This window comes from Etheostoma spectabile, chromosome 10 (assembly GCF_008692095.1).
Source record: "Etheostoma spectabile isolate EspeVRDwgs_2016 chromosome 10, UIUC_Espe_1.0, whole genome shotgun sequence".
Lineage (NCBI taxonomy): Eukaryota > Metazoa > Chordata > Actinopteri > Perciformes > Percidae > Etheostoma > Etheostoma spectabile.
In genome coordinates, this window is record NC_045742.1 from 27741886 (window position 1) to 27758023 (window position 16138).

Consider the following 16138-nt stretch of genomic DNA (forward strand, 5'->3'; position numbering starts at 1 on the left):
GCACAAAAGGCTCCTATAGTTTAATCTAGGTAATCTGGGTAATTGTGGTTAAAGTAAATATTCACAATTATGGGGCCGGTGTGTAGGAGCCATTTGTATCCATCTTGTTTGGTTAGGTTTATTTAGTTATTTATTTTAGCCACTTGGGGGAGTATTGCACTGGGTGTGGTATGTCATTGGGAAGAAGGTATATTTACAGGTGCGGTAATTAATGAGGAAAGGTGTGGATGGCGGGGAACACACGGTTCTTACCGTAGCCGTGAACACGCCGCAACATTTTATTAATCAGCACTAAGTGACGTACCATTTTATGTGAAGTGACTCTTTTTTCTACTTTTATAATAAACGGGAACACCACCCAAAGACAATCAATGCCTGGACTCAAGATCCTTTTCTACGCGTTGAGAACACCATGCCATCCATACCGAGGCTTATAGGATAGCCTCCACAGTACTTTTAATCCAGTTATGAAGTATTGTTTGTAATTGCCTATGCACATGCTGAGAAAGGGCGCTGCCCGGAACGTCCGCTGTGTGGCAATACAAATATCTAATTTGAGTGCTGTCTTAGTAACTATCTTTTATCCAGTTATAGGACCCAACATTGGTTGTTATTTTTGTTTCTAACTATTTATATTAACCGGATTAAAGATTTTAGTCATCTGACGTCTGGATTTTATATAATCAGAGAAACAAGCTGAGAAAAAGTTAGCAGCGGCTCTGCGTGCAGTTTCTTCGTGACAACCTCCGTTCAGTTTTTAACCAATTTTAATCTTTGGGTCTATTTGTTGTGGACAGTGCCGACAAGAACTGCAGAGTTGGGTGATAATTCTCTGTGAATTCATCATTACAAATGACCCCTTTCACATGCAAGTAGACATGAGATCCATTGTTGATTTGAAAAGAAATAAATATAGCAGCTTATATCCTACTGCTTCCATGTGTTTTAGTGATCCCTACCTTACCCATCTAATTCTATTTTTTTTCTTAGGTGTCGTTGCTGGCCCTCTCAATTTTTGTCATTTTTCTTTCTCTATACTCAAGTTTGGAACTCACTGCTGTTATCTCCTCCCAGAGAGAAAGGTCTTCTTTTCCCCTCTGTCACTTTATATCTCCATCTACCGTGCTGTCTTCCATTTCCTTGTCTGTTAACATCACACTATCATTCTCTTGGCCTTTCTACCTCTTCCACTTTCACACAGCGAGAAAACAGCAAAATCAATCTCAAGGTCTCTCTCGCTCTCTTTCCCACACACAATATTTGAGTCTGGTTCATTCTTTGATTTTGTAATTCTCTTCAGATTAACCCTCATGTTGTCCTCGGGTCAAATTGACCTGTTTTCCTATATCAATGTTCTTTTTAACTATCCAAAATAACATGATTGATTCCACACAACACTCTTTGCCAAGTGCAAATCTCTAGTTTCATTAATTTTGGGCTGTCTTATTCAATTTTTGGAGCATTTGAAAAACAAATGAAGTGTTTTTGAAATAGTATTGAGTAAAAGTTAACATATTCCAGTCTGTGATTATCCATCAACATATATTCCTTTCATTTTAGTCTAAATAATTCCTAATTTCTGCTTTTCTAACTCAAACATTAGTTATAATTTCCTAAAAATTAGGTTTATTGACCATAAATTCCAAAAATAACTGTAAAACTAAAGTTAATAAGTTAGTGTTACGTGGTTCTAAACGTCAAAAACAGCAACAAACATTGAAAAAAAAACGTTAAAAGTGTTGAAAAAAGAGACAAAAATGTGAGATAAAGTTAAAAAGATTGATAAAAGGATAAAAAGTCTTGATTTTCAATTTTGATGGGAAGACACCACAAGGATTAAATGTAGGTATGACGGGAGAAGAGTTTATATTCATGCTATTTGCTACCAGCATTACATATTCAGAATACAAATTATAAGTAACTGTATTCCGTTACAGTTACATTTTCTGTTGGCCTGCCTTGTTTGTCCCTGTTGTTTTCTTTTTTTGCTGAAGCCACCTGACAACGCACGCTTGAGTCTCATCCACAATCACCTGCTCCCGCCGCTCACAGCTCCAATCATCAACAGCATTTCAACCCTGGCTGATCAAACCATCCTCGCTTGATCGTTGCTTCAGTCACGCTGGTGAAACTCGCTAAAAGCCAAATATTCCTCAAGCATTTCGTTACCTCTGTGTTGCATGTTACTCTTTTCTTTTTGTTTTCTCCCCCGCAGTTTTCACTGCCACTCCTGTTTCTGTCTCCGGTCAGCTGGCTTCTCCTCTCGGTCCTCCTCCCACGGCGCCCTGCTTACACCTGTCTCCATGTCCGCTTCCAGCTCCTGTGTCTTCACCTCAGCTCCATGCTCCCAGCTCTCCCACTCTTCCCCTCCCTTGTCTCCTCCTCGGCTCCACGCTCGCAGTTCTCCCTCGATTCACCGAGTGTCCTCACTCCCCGAGACTCCCCAGCTTCCCGTTCTCTGTGTCACGGTCCTTGGGATCTGCCTCCCCACTTCCCTTCTCCCTCTTTAAAATAAATCCTTTTATTTTTGGTGAGCCGTTGCATTTGAGTTTTCCTTGTTCCTCTCGTAACAAATGCTTTTCTATCTTAATTAAAATAGCACAATTCACATTAAAGGTCCCATGGCATTAAAATGTCACTGACTTTTTTTTACTCATAAAGAACATCAGTTCCCCCAGCCTGCCTATGGTCCCCCAGTGGCTAGAAATGGCGATAGGTGTTAACCAAGCCCTGGGTATCCTGCTCAGCCTTTGAGAAAGTGAAAGCTCATATGGGCCCATCTGGAATCTTGAGGGTCATAAGGGTCAAGGTTACTTCCCCTTTCTCTGCTTTGCCCGCCCAGAGAATTTGACCCATCCATGTGAGAGAGACGTCATGGCTTTCAAATGAGCAAAGCAGCAGTTGGTCAAGGTCACCAAATAGCCCCGTTTGACATGCTAGCTAACGTTATCTTAAATTAGCTTGTGGTAGCAAGACTATGGTTAGATTTTTGTAGTAGGCTATGCAGTTCGGGACTACAAATACAAAAATCAATCTGCTTGTTCATGTTCACATTCAGCCAGTTAGAACAGAAGAACACATCAGAATAGGCTTGTTTTGTAAGCTGTATTTGATGGCCACATTTCTACACTTCCTACACATAAAATGTAAATCAATGTGGAAGTAATACAAGTATTCAGAATATGTTACTCAGAATGAATAACGTAATGGAATACGTTACAAATTTCATTTTTGGGCATGTATTCTGTAACAGAATATGTTATGAAAGTATCCTTCCGAACACTGATCTTGGGGCTGTGGCATTTTATCAGCATATAGGCCAGTCAGATATTTTATTTGCTTCGGTGACATAATAATACTACTGTTGCCATCCAGCTTTGTGTTTGTCTCTCAATTGATGCTGAACTAATTAAGTTCAGCTCAGTTCAGTTGGTGCATTATTATTATGACACTGCGGTCCCATATACTGCCATGGCAGAGGGTGGCAGAATGAATTACAGTCACAACAGAACAATGGCAATCACTTACGTTCAGATAATCTACATACAGTGCCATTCTTCTTTTTGTTGTGTTGCCCTTTTCCCTTCATTTGCACCAGTAATTACATTTCACAGCAAGAGTTAGGCTCTTTTCTGCCACAGAAAACTTGGTATGTTGACAACAGGCATCCGACAGCTTTGCAGGCTTTGGTTTAAAATGTTTGCTTTGACTCTACTTAGGGAATATTAAGCAGGTGTGCTGCTGATGGCTGAAAATTGCGATGAAACTGCCAAAGAAAAACTCATGCGTAGGATGAAGACAGGTGGACCATTTGATCATTTACATGCAAATCAAGAAGAAAAATAACCAAACCATTAACTGTATTGCAATTCCTTTCCTAGGGAGGTCCGGGAGATACAAACCAATAGATAATGCTGCTACATTCAACTCTATCTGGCTTTTATATGACCTTCTCTCAAAGGCCAATGGTTTTGGTTTACTTAAAACATTTTTTTTTTTATTTCTTATCTTTTTATGACTTATTCCCCTATTGCTGTTATCATATTTGTAAGTAGTGAGTCTGAAGGATGGCATCTATCTAAAAGTTAGGCCTAGAGCAATATGTTACAACAGCTACTCACCAGATTACCATGCATTTTAGTATGGATTATCATGGTCCCCAGAGATAACTCATAATGCTCATGACCCACTGATGTTTTATCATCAGGTGATATTTTACACTTAAACAAAACATAGGTTAAAACTAATGATTGGGGTGCCCTGGTAGCTCATCTGGTCTCCATGTACTAAGGCTCAGTCCTAAATGCAGTGGCCAGAGTTCAACACCAGCCCTTTGCTGCATGCCGTGCCCCCTCTGACCCCCCTTTTCGTTCTACAGCTGTCTTGTCAATTAAGGGCAAAAAAGCCCAAGAAAGAAATCTTACAAAAAAACAACAACTAATAGCTGGACTTCCATTAAGTTGTCTGTCACTATTCATGGATCCCATAAGATAAATGCTTATGTCACATAGGTCTTTTACAATTCCCAGGCTTCAATCACACTCTGGTTTAAGTCAAAATTATCTTAATATATATATTTTTTTTAATTTACTCACCAATTGTACATTCTTAGTGGAAAAAAATAGAAGATCCAATTTAAAGCAGTCTGTAGAAAACAGACTACAGTCTTTACTATGAGTGAGGTGGGGAAAGGGCTAGCAGCACCCGTAATGCTCTTCCTGGTGCAATGCTGATGCCCCCACCAGACGTCAGTGATCTCCCAGATGTCCTCTGCTGCCCTTTTTCCGGTGTCTGGCTCCTTTGTACAGCCCGTCTGTCCACACACCGTCCTGCACCACCAGAGAGTATTTCTGTAGTCCTTTACTACCGTCCAGCCCTCACCAACTCAGCTCCTCTTCTTGCTCTTCCCCAACAGAACTTTTATCCCCTGTGCACTATAACCAGTCAATATGTTATGCGCTACTGGTGGTTCCTGTGTTCATCCAGCGTCTCCCCTGATGAGGAGATGTGCCTCAGTTGTGCTGGGAAAAGTCCTCAGTTCATTGCCAAGCAAGCAAAATACAACCAAAACACCACACTTGGTACAATAAAAATATCTCTGCCAGTGGAACCTGTCCTTCTAATGTCGGCTGAGCCAGGGGGTCAATGATTTCTCCCCACTGTGGTTTGGGGTTAGGATCCACTGTGGCTTGCATGGAAGCAGAAGAGGCACTGTACTCACTTCTGGAGATTCTTGTGGGATAATAAGTCTTGTTTAGGATAGCAGTGGATTTGGACAGGGCTTAAGCTGATTGCCGCAGATGGTCTTTTTGGCCCGTCACGGCCTTCAGGTCAGGTCTTGTATGCCGGACTGTCTGAAGAGAGACTGGATATGACGAAATTTGGCTCTCTTACCCACCTTGGGATCACTTTGCCCTGGGCCCACTAGCAAATGTTCCTCACCAATACTCTCTCCCGGCAGGAGTGGTAGCGGCGTTTTTTATAATACCTCTCCTGGGCTCTGGCTTGTCTGAGCTTGGAGCACGTCAACACTGCCTCATATGCTTGCAGCAGTGTCTGGTTATGCGCCTAGACCCATTGTCCCTGTTGGTCAGTCTGTGAAGGCATATAGGCTGCCACCACCATATCCACCGGAAGACGGGCGTGCCTGCCAAACATTACAAAGAAGGGAGAGAGGCCAGTAAACTCATTAAGAGTGTTGTTAAGTGCATGCATCAACTCTGGTAATTGCTTAGCCCACTCTGTCTGTTCCTCATTTTTCAAAGAGCTCAGAAGAGTAAGCAGAGTGTGATTGAACCTTTCTACTGAGCCGTTTCCTTGGTGGTGGACGGGGTAGTACGGATCTTCCTGGCTCCATACACAGTGCACAGTTCGGCAAGGAGCACTGATTCAAAAGCTGCTCCTCGGTCAGAATTTATTCTTTCAGGGCATCCAAAAGGCTGGATGATTTATTTTCACAGTACTTTTGCAGTCGTCCCGGCCGCCTGGTCCCTTGTAGGCACAGCCCATGCAAATCTGGAAAACACATCCACTGTGACCAAAATACAGGGGTACATGTCTCCAGGTCGCGCCATTGGCAGATAATCCGCAGCTAATAATTCAAGTGGGTAAGAGGTGGAAAAAGGACGTAGGGGTGCCCTTACCTCTTAATGGGACTTCTGTTGCAGGCAATGGCCACAGTTGGTTGACCATCGGTGGACATCCTCCCCTTGTCCTGGACAATAGATCCTGCATTGTAAAACAGAGTCATTGTGCCAGGCAAATGGCTAACTGCTTCATGGTATTGATCTTTGCACTCACATGAACCAGCTGTAGATCAGTAACAATTCAATTATATTCAGAGTATCAATTTTCTCCACCCAGGGGGCCCCACAATGTGCTCAAGCAGTTTGGTGTCTTTGTCTGTCAGTCCTCAATAGAACACCCCCCTTAATGCTCATCTGGGCCCATGACCTGGCAAAAGGTTGTAACAGCTTGCCTCTGTGTTTGTGTATTCTGAAATCTGTTTACCGTCTTGTATCAGGACCTTAACCAGACTTAATGAGGAATCTTCCTGCTGGCGTGATCCCCAAGACATCAACTGCTCTTGGCTTTTGGTGCTCTCTGTTGCAATGGCCATTGAAGTAGAGGCCTCTGTTGATCGCCGTGACAAGCTGTTTCAATTTCTATTTTCTTTCCCTGGACGGTATTTGAGTGTATATTTAAAGTTTGCCAGTTTTGACACCAAATTCTACTCAGCCTACCCAAGGTTTGCAGTGTTCAAATGCACCAGTAGGTTATTGTCAGCAAACACAGTATCCCAGAGATAATCCTTGAATTTTTCTTGGTACATGTTAGGGGCACCAGCCTGTAGTGCTCCCAGGAGGGGGTTGCATCACCTGTGGGGATTTGGTGTACAACACCATTAGTGCGCCAAACGTCTTTATTATCCTGAGCGAAAATACAACTCAGTTTTTCCATTCCAAGGAAACACTAGCTGCCTGGCTACACTTTGTGACACTTAGGTTTTGAAGTGACAACCTAAACCGTTTTGAAGGATCAAAGGCCAAAATCAAATTGTACACCAAGATAAAATCTAATCTGCAGGTCATTGTGGCATTCGTTGAGTGAATTCATGCTTCCCAGAGTTTTTTTTTGTTTTTGGAAACTTCATGACCTTACTGTTTTGCCACCATAAGCCCAAAATGTCAATTTTTCACAAAAGATATCCGATGAATCTTTCTGTAGTGCCACTATTAGGTCAAACTGTCAACTTGATGTACATTGTTAACCAAGCATTATAAGGACACCTGTCAAGTCACACCCAAAGGATATGTCTCCTTTTGTCATCTCTGACGGGCCATTAAAGCATTAAGGTAGGTTTATGGTGTATTTGTGTTGCACCACCTGGTTGTGCACCTCTGACTTTTTGTAACTCGGCATGCCTTCCACGTTCTACGTGGTCAGCTGGGAAGACAGGCGGAGCAGGTTTGACTGTACAAATAGCTGTATGATTCTTCATGAACAGACCACAGGGAGTCAAATGGCCTCACATTTGTGGTAAAAGAGAGTCAACACACTGGAAAACAAAGACGCTTTTGAAGATTTTGCTGGAAAGTGTGCAAAAACCCGAGAGATCACTTTGTTAAAGCTAAAAAACAGCGTCATAGAAAGAGCTCAGAGGCAGTAATTTTAACTTGGAGATAAGAGACCTTAATAATTAGAGTACACAAATGCAATGTTTGGCGGTACGTCACTCTTTACCATGGATGTGTTTACTACAGTTGCTTGGCAGCATGCTTTCCTTTACTTCTGCTCTCTACTTCTTTTGACACACTGAGCTCCTCCCTCCTCTGTCTTTTCATTTCTGTGCATCCTGTCTCAGAAATGCTTGTTACTAACCAAGCCCTGGGGAGTTATTCCCCAGAGTCCTTATTCTTTTTCCCCCAGCATGTTTCCTTGGATTAGAGAGGCTCCAAAATCATGGTTGCAGCTGTTGACGTGGTCCTACACGTCCTGTGATGCTCTGTTACATCCTGCTACGCTCTGCAATGCCTTGCTACGTCCTGCTGTGCCTTCTAACGCCGTGCAGTGCCCTACTATGCCATGAACTACTACAAACTACTATGTCTAGTCACTGTTCCATTATCTTATACTGTGACTGTTACTGTCACTATTCATTACATTCCAACCGGCCCCGACAGACACCGCCTACCAAGAGCCTGGTTCTGTCCCAGGTTTCTTCCTAAAAGGGATTTTTTCCTCGCCACTGTCGCACTAAATGCTTTCTCTTGGGGAAATAACTGGAATTGTTGGGTCCTTGTCAATGATAGTGTGTTCTAGACCTACTCTATCTGTAAAGTGTCTCAAGATAACTCTTTTAATGAATTGATACTATAAATAAAATTGAATTGAATTGAATTACTTATTCACTATCCCTTCTTGCTTTTGTACGGCTCCTCGCATTTCAGACAATACTGCAAAAAACTGGGGTTATCTATATAAACAAATACACAGGGCTACTGTAGCTGAGTTCATCTTTATAGTGATCATTTTCTAGGTCTTGCGAATTTCTTTACCTGACACACAAGCACACACAATATGTAATAGTTGACACTAAATTATTGTATAGGGTCAGAAAAAATCCACAAAAACATTGTTTAGATGTGGTTCATTAATGACCTAATAATACACTATGATGCGGAGAATAGTGTTAGACGGGGATGAGAGTTGTACCCTGCGGGCATGTTTTTCCCACTTAGTCCTATCTCTGCATGTTTTTCTGTTTGGCCACATAGTAAACTGTGTTTCTTGGAAATGTTGTTTGATGCTTTCATTAGAGAAAAGAAGGAGAGGGAACAGAGGCAATATTTTAGTTTTACGTAAACCAGATGCAGAAGACCAAGCCCATCAACATCACGCAAGCAATTTCGAACCTTTGTACAAGAGTTATCTCAGTGAGGGAGTCTCAAACTACCAACCTACATGTATATTTGCGTGTCCACTACCCTGTTAAGGCTACTAAGCTAGCACCTAGAGAAGCTGTGGTGAGCAAAGATCCAAGTTAGCCATCTGTCATTGCAGCTTTTGCAAAAAGCACCAAATACAAATGGAACGGCGAAAGATGGGACCAGTGTACAACAGCTGCCATATTTTGCGTAGGAGATGGTCTCCTATCATACAGTTGAGAGACAAGCTTTAGAGAACTACCCCCAATTTTTGACAAACCATATGCGCTACCAGTACACACGTTCTTCACACAGGCCACTACCCCAATCTGTACAATAAAATGAAGTTGAGCATCACTAAAGATTTGAAAGCGGCTGACTTTGTCACTTTCACAACCATGTGTTCATTCATTAACATGACCCCCTGCATGTCTGTGACAGTCCAATATATTTCCAAGGATTGGGAACTTGAGGTGAAATATCTCAAAACTACATTCATCCCACAGAACCATGCACCATAGCAACATAGCCAATTGCATCACTACTGACAATGGGGATCTATATTGTTGCAGCCATACACAGTCAATAATTCATTACAGAAGGAGAAAGGAAAAACTGGGCTTTTGGTGTCTGCCACTCCATTAACGGTGCATTCTCTCTTAGCTGAGTTTGACAAGTTTTCCGCAAGGGACACCTCAACACATGTGATAACGGTAAGTCACTGTCTTAATGTATTATTGCTTTAATATTTGTCTTGTAGCCCATACATTAAAGGTATAGTTGGTAACTTGGTTAGTAAAAATATGGTATTTGCTCAAACTGTCACTATATCCTGCCAATTTTATCTGAATCAGATAATCTATGAAAAAAAAAAAAATTATGGCATAAGGGAAAGCGATGCAGCAGTAACATTGTGGATGAATAGCAGAAATGGATAAGGAGAAGAGTGTTTTGAAAAAAAGTGCAGTTTCAAAACCCTTCTAAGACTTATTGCATGTTCTGCCAAATGTGAATTCAGTTACTACCAGAGTGTGTTGAGTCTCAAATACTCACATACCACTAGCTGACCAAGCATACGGCTGATGCAGAGAACCCTGCTCCCTTTTGCTATAGGCTGGATAGTTTCCAACGAAGACACCTGGACAACCAACAAGCTTTCAACAATGATAGCAAAATGGGTGGCTACTAGGGATGAGCCGAGTACCCGTCTGAAACGAGTATCTGGTACGGATAGAGCACTTTTGCCGAGTACAAGTATTATACGAGTAATGCGAGTCAATATCTGTACTCGGATTGAATGAAAGTCTCCATTGACTATGTCTGCGTTCTGTGATAGGCTAGTCACAGTGCTAGTCACAGCGCCCCTCCCTTACACTATTCTGTGATAGGCTAGTCCCAGCGCCCCTCCCCTACACTAGTCTGTGATAGGCTAGTCCCAGCACCGCCCCCTCCCCTACACTATTCTGTGATAGGCTAGTACCAGCGCCCCTCCCCTACACTTTCTTTGTAGGCTAGTCCCAGCGCCCCTCCCTACACAGACAGGTTTGTTCAGACATGGTGTTGGTAGATTGTGACTCGAGTGCATCTCGCCGTCTGAGTTTTTTTTTTTTTTTTTAAACAGCCTGCTGGCTCTAACCAGTTTTTTTGAGTGTCTAAAACTTTCTTGCTGTGTTTTATAAAAAAATAACATTATATAAATAAATAATATTAATATATTAATAATATAATATTACAATTAAGATACACACACAAACACCTTCCAATCCTCCGCCTTCCCCTGTCTCTCTCTCTCTCTCTCTCTCTCTCTCTCTCTCCTCCTCTCTCTCTCTGTATCTCTTACTCACTCAGAGACACACACACACATTTCACAGACCTGGTGTGAAAATAAAAAAGAACCCCCCCCCAAAAAAAAATGATCACACTGATCATAGAAAAATTAAAAGGTAAAAAAAGAAAGTTATATTGTTGAGTATGAAAACTCTTGTTCATTACATTTTACTTAATAATTGCAACCACATTGTTGTATTTATTGTTGCAAAACTTGTTATATACTGTAGGCCTATATAGTTTGTTTGTTACCATGACAACACCATGAAGCTCAATGCTGATGCTGTCATGGAAATAGTTTTCTAATCAGCAATAAATATAACAATTTCTGATCAACCCATATCAATTGCATGCTTAAAATAACTTACCGGTTAAAGCCCCGCCCATTTAAAGACAACCAGACCCACTTCCGGGTTAAATCTGACCACGTCCGGGTTAGGCCCCGCCCAGTCCGAGCACAGATACGGATGCAGATAATTCATGTGGTAAACATACAGATACAGATACAGATAATGCTGTACTTGCTCATCCCTGGTGGCTACAGCTTGCAGGCATCGTATCCAATGTCTGCACATATAAATTGCGTTTGAGAAAGACCACTGTATTCGAGATACACAACTTAAATGAAGACAAGAAAAGTGCAGGAGGCATTGGGACAGACATGCATGGTCGTGCTCACCGAAGACTACTGGACTTCTTGCAGTAATTTAATTTTTCAATTTAATTTTATTTGTAGTATCCATTCAGATAACAAGAGTTATCTCGAGACGCTTTACAGATAGAGTAGGTCTAGGCCACACTCTATAATTTACAAGGACCAAACAGTTCTAGTAGCTTCCTCCAGAGCAGGAAACAGTGCAACAGTAGCGAGGAAAAACTCCTTTTAGGAGTGACCCCAACTTACCTCAGGGTCACAGCAGTGGGAACTTCAGTTTAATGCTTTCTCTGTTGATAGAGGACTGAAGATGAAGGACATTTCGCCAACGCATACGCCAAGCACTTTTTGCAGTTAGCCAGACAGTGGGACATACCCTAACCCTGGCAAGAAAGGTAGTGGGCCTCAAACAGGATGTGACTCGAGATAGAACAGTACCCCGGAGATGATAAAGTCGGTGTTGCCAAGTCCGCTTATTATAAGCAACTTTGGGCTTGTTTTTCTGTAAAGTTGCTTACAAATATTGGTATTAGCGGGTCGCGTTTTTTTTGGGCTTGTTATTTAAGTGTAGTTGCTTATTTGGGCTTGTTCCCAGCTCCATAATAAGTTGTCAAGTAGATATTTTATGTTATTTAAACGTAGGAGTTTGTTCCCTCGGTCCCTCATATTTCTCTATACACACTGAAGACAGGAGAGTTGTTTCCTGCCCACTTCCTGCTTCTAATTGGCTCTGATCCAGATGGGAACGAGTACTAGCCAATCAGAGGCAGAGCAGGGCAGTCTGTTTTTTTTGTGGTTAGGAAAATGCGCGAGTAGAGACTGATGGTGACTGGACTGTAGGAGAGTTTTTAGAGGAATAAATGGCCAGGATAAAGTGGGTGAAATACAGGAAGAAAAAAAAAGACTGGGAGAAAGAGAAAGGAGTAAAAGAATGGATTCAACTCGTCGTAGGGAACAACTCAAAATTTCAAAAATGTCATTGAAAAAGTGTATATTTGACATCCCATCAGTTTTCTAATGTTAAATTATGTTAAAATGTGGTTTACCTCTCTCCTGTGGTCATTGTCCTGACGCTCAGGGGGAGAAAATACATAAACTCCACCGTGTGTACAGTTTACCAATCTGTCCACATGGATGAAAATTGACATGTAAAAATTTGATTGATTGAAATTGATTGTAAAACCGTGCACACAGTTTATTTATTTTTCTCTTCCAGGATCTTAGGGGGCTCCGTAGAAATAGTTGCTTGTTTTGGGCTTGTTTTCACACGTCTGGTTGCGTATTTGTCTGGCAAGATCTGGCAACACTGGATAAAGTGTGTTCTGAAAAATCAAGAACCACTGAGACATGCACTGGCTGTATGAACAACTAACATCACCATGCCAACAACAGCTGAGCTGGATAAACTGAAGAAGTTATAAACAGTGCTGGAGCCCTGTAGGTAATTTATTGATACTCTTGTTCATTGTAAGTTTGTATCTCAATCAAAGTGGGTCATGTTATGTCATATTAATGACATTATATGACAAATAATGACAAATAGACCTGTGCTCCTCGCACTGGTGTATTTGTGGGAATTGTGCAACAATGCCTACAGAGCCCGAGAAGTTCTGCTGGAGGGAGATACCATAGGTAATACGAATGCTTGGTAAATATAATTGTAATTATGCAGTCATTTTCTTTTCCTTAATCCCATGTACGTACCCTTTCAAATTTACAGGGTTACAAGACTACAGCAGTTTCAGGACCAACAACCATGCATGGTTGATCATCCTGTCCTCGAGCCTGTGTGTTTGAATGTGTTGTTATTACAGAATGCACTTAACATCTCAAGAGCGACTACAGGCCTTAACATCTAAGGGTGATAGAGCAGTAAGTGTTTTCATGAATTTAAATTGTTAATTATTATTGTAATACAAATATGAGTAAGAAAGAAAATGCAATAAATTACGGTTCCTGCTATCTTACAACGCTTACTCTTAATCGTTCATGTTTGTCACGTTCCATATCAAACACTGAAACTGTTGACGTGTATAGACTTGTATTTAAAGTGTTATCATCAGAAAGATTACTACAACAAATACCACAATACTTTTAAAAGAAACGTATTCAATGTACCACCTGGTACGGCAATCCTGATTATAGGCAAACATGATAATGTAGTATATTGTTTACAGAAACAACAATATTTCTAATCACTATCACTACGTTCACTAATATACTCTACAAAAAAAAGATGGACACACTACAATTAAGTGTCACCATTACTGTTGACTAAATCAGTGGTTCCAACCTTTTTGGTCTGGGGTGGCCCTGTCAGATTAACTCCGGTACCACATCATCGAATTGGTAAGGTTTTTCAGACAATTGAACTGTTAATGTTAAGGTTGATATTGGTATACAATACCAACTACTATATATACTATATATACTGTATATATACACTACTATATGGGTTTCTGTTTGTAAAGCAGCTCACGCTGAAAATAAAAGCAACATTTTGTCACATTTAGCTTCAAACAATGTTTAAAAAAACTGGTCTGAATTTTTTTGGGTCACTTTTTTTTGCACATTTACGATATTTGTCAACTTTAGAAGACGTTTTAAAATGTTAAATCCAAATGCTAAATGTAAATGTTAAATTCACATCTAAATGTTAATCTGAATGTATAATCTAAATCTTAAATCTAACTGTTTTGGTGAAACTAAATATTTAACTAATATGCAAATTCTAAATGCCGGTAACCGGAAGTACCAAAATAAAAGCTCAAGGAGGTCAGTGTTTGTTTATAGTGTCAAATAACAATCTCTTCCGGGAAATGGACTCTTTAACATAGATTATTGTGATAATAACTACCTAAAATAATAATGTAAATGTGCTGTATTTATATAGCGCTTTTCCAGTCTTAACAACTGCTCAAAGCGCTTTTACATCTACAGGAAACATTCACCATTCACACACATTCATACACTGTGGCCGGGGCTGCCGTACAAGGTGCCACCTGCTCATCAGATAAACATTCATACACATTCACACTCCGATGCGCAGCACCGGGGGCAACTCGGGGTTCAGTGTCTTGCCCAAAAACATTTCGACAATGACTGCAGGGGCAGGGATCAAACCACCAACCTTCCGATTGGCAGGCAACCGCTCTACCACTGAGCCACAGCCACCCCTAATAAACACGTTTGAAGAGTACTTTGACTTTTTAGTGTCACTTTTATGAAGGGTGCGGGACTTTTGACCTGTAGCCACTATAACCAGCCACGAGGGTGCCCACTTTGACTGATCTGACATGTTTGCTTGCATAAAGGCCAGCAAGAGCCTATTCCCGCCCGCCCCCGACTAGGTGCGGTACCTTTGGCCATGGTCGCTCAGCGAAAATGTCCAACGAATCGGTGATAACCGAGAACATCGGAAGAGCTGTCCTGGTGGCTATACAACATTTTTCAACAGCGAGAGCAACTGCCTCAGGGCCACCACAGGCCACCTCGGTAAGTATGTTTTCCAAATCATGTAGCATTGGATTCTTGTCAAGGCTAACCTAACTAAACTAGCTACAAAAACAAGGTGTGTAAATATGGGTTCAACATAATGTGAAGATGTTCTGAGCAGCAAAGGATACATTTTTATAATTTAGCGTTATAGCTAACGGAGGCTACTTGTCACCCCTAAGGCCCACAAATGACACTGTAAATTGTTGGTCAAATGGAAATCTGCCTCTGTCCTCAGACATCTCACCTTGGCTTAACTGCTGGCCAAGATAAAGCAAGATTAAACCGTTCTCTGCTTGGCTAGAGAGAGAGTAATGCTGATGGAGGACAGAGGCAGTCACAGTGATAAAGACATTTAATTTAATGTGAATAAGGTACCAGAGTGCATACTGTAAAAAAGCACAACATTTATCTTGCTTTATTTCTGCATTTTCCTGCTTTTATTGTCCTTTGCCAATCTCAACCCTCGTTTTGACTGCTGGGCATATAAACATTAAAAAAAAAAAGAAATAGAATGTCTAACCACCTACAATAACACACCGGGTCCAGCCACTCTCACCACCTCCATTGGGACGTCATACCGCTTAGCATACTTTCATACTCATGTAACCTAGCTGGTTGTTTGTTGGTTTTTTAATTTGTGTGATGTAAAGATTCTGCATTAGTTCCAATCACGGTGGATTGTTTTTAACAGTTACTTTATATGTTATTTATTTTTTACTTCGACTGTATTGACCATTTGACTGACTATTTCCATATTTTTTTTGATTCTGTGGGATTTTCAATAAAAGCTTGTAAAACTTACAGAAGGCTGGTTCTGCTTTCACTGGCTTTGCTGTGCATTCGGCCTTCTTGGACTTAGGGAAATTGACTCTAAATTGCGACTCAGACAGCTGTTGTTGCTTGAGGATGTCTAGCAGTTTCATTGAAAATGCAGGGCTGCCAGGTAGTGCCTTTGGAGGAAAAATAATACTTAGAAATATGGTGGAACTTTTCCACATCTTTCAGAACCCTCTTGTTGGACAGTATATAGGTAAAAAAAAGCTTTGCATTTCAAGTGCAAATTGGTTTGAAGTTACTTGCTGTCAACCATTTGCTCTTGTCCCTTAAAGTGTGTTGTGGATGTGAACAAACTTCTTCAGTTTATCACTTCTTCTGAGATTTCTCTAACAGTTTCTTGGACAGTCCTAATAACATGAAAACTGTATATCAGTAATGCACAGACATATATATA

The 16138-nt window shown here is 41.0% G+C and overlaps 1 long non-coding RNA gene across 1 annotated transcript; it reads left to right on the plus strand.

The window, feature by feature from the left end:
* The first annotated feature begins 386 nt into the window (after positions 1-386).
* On the plus strand, positions 387-12345 carry LOC116697197 (uncharacterized). Its single transcript, XR_004333962.1, has 3 exons — positions 387-450; positions 9702-9706; positions 12334-12345. It is a non-coding gene; the product is annotated as an uncharacterized LOC116697197 (long non-coding RNA).
* The last annotated feature ends 3793 nt before the right edge of the window (positions 12346-16138 follow it).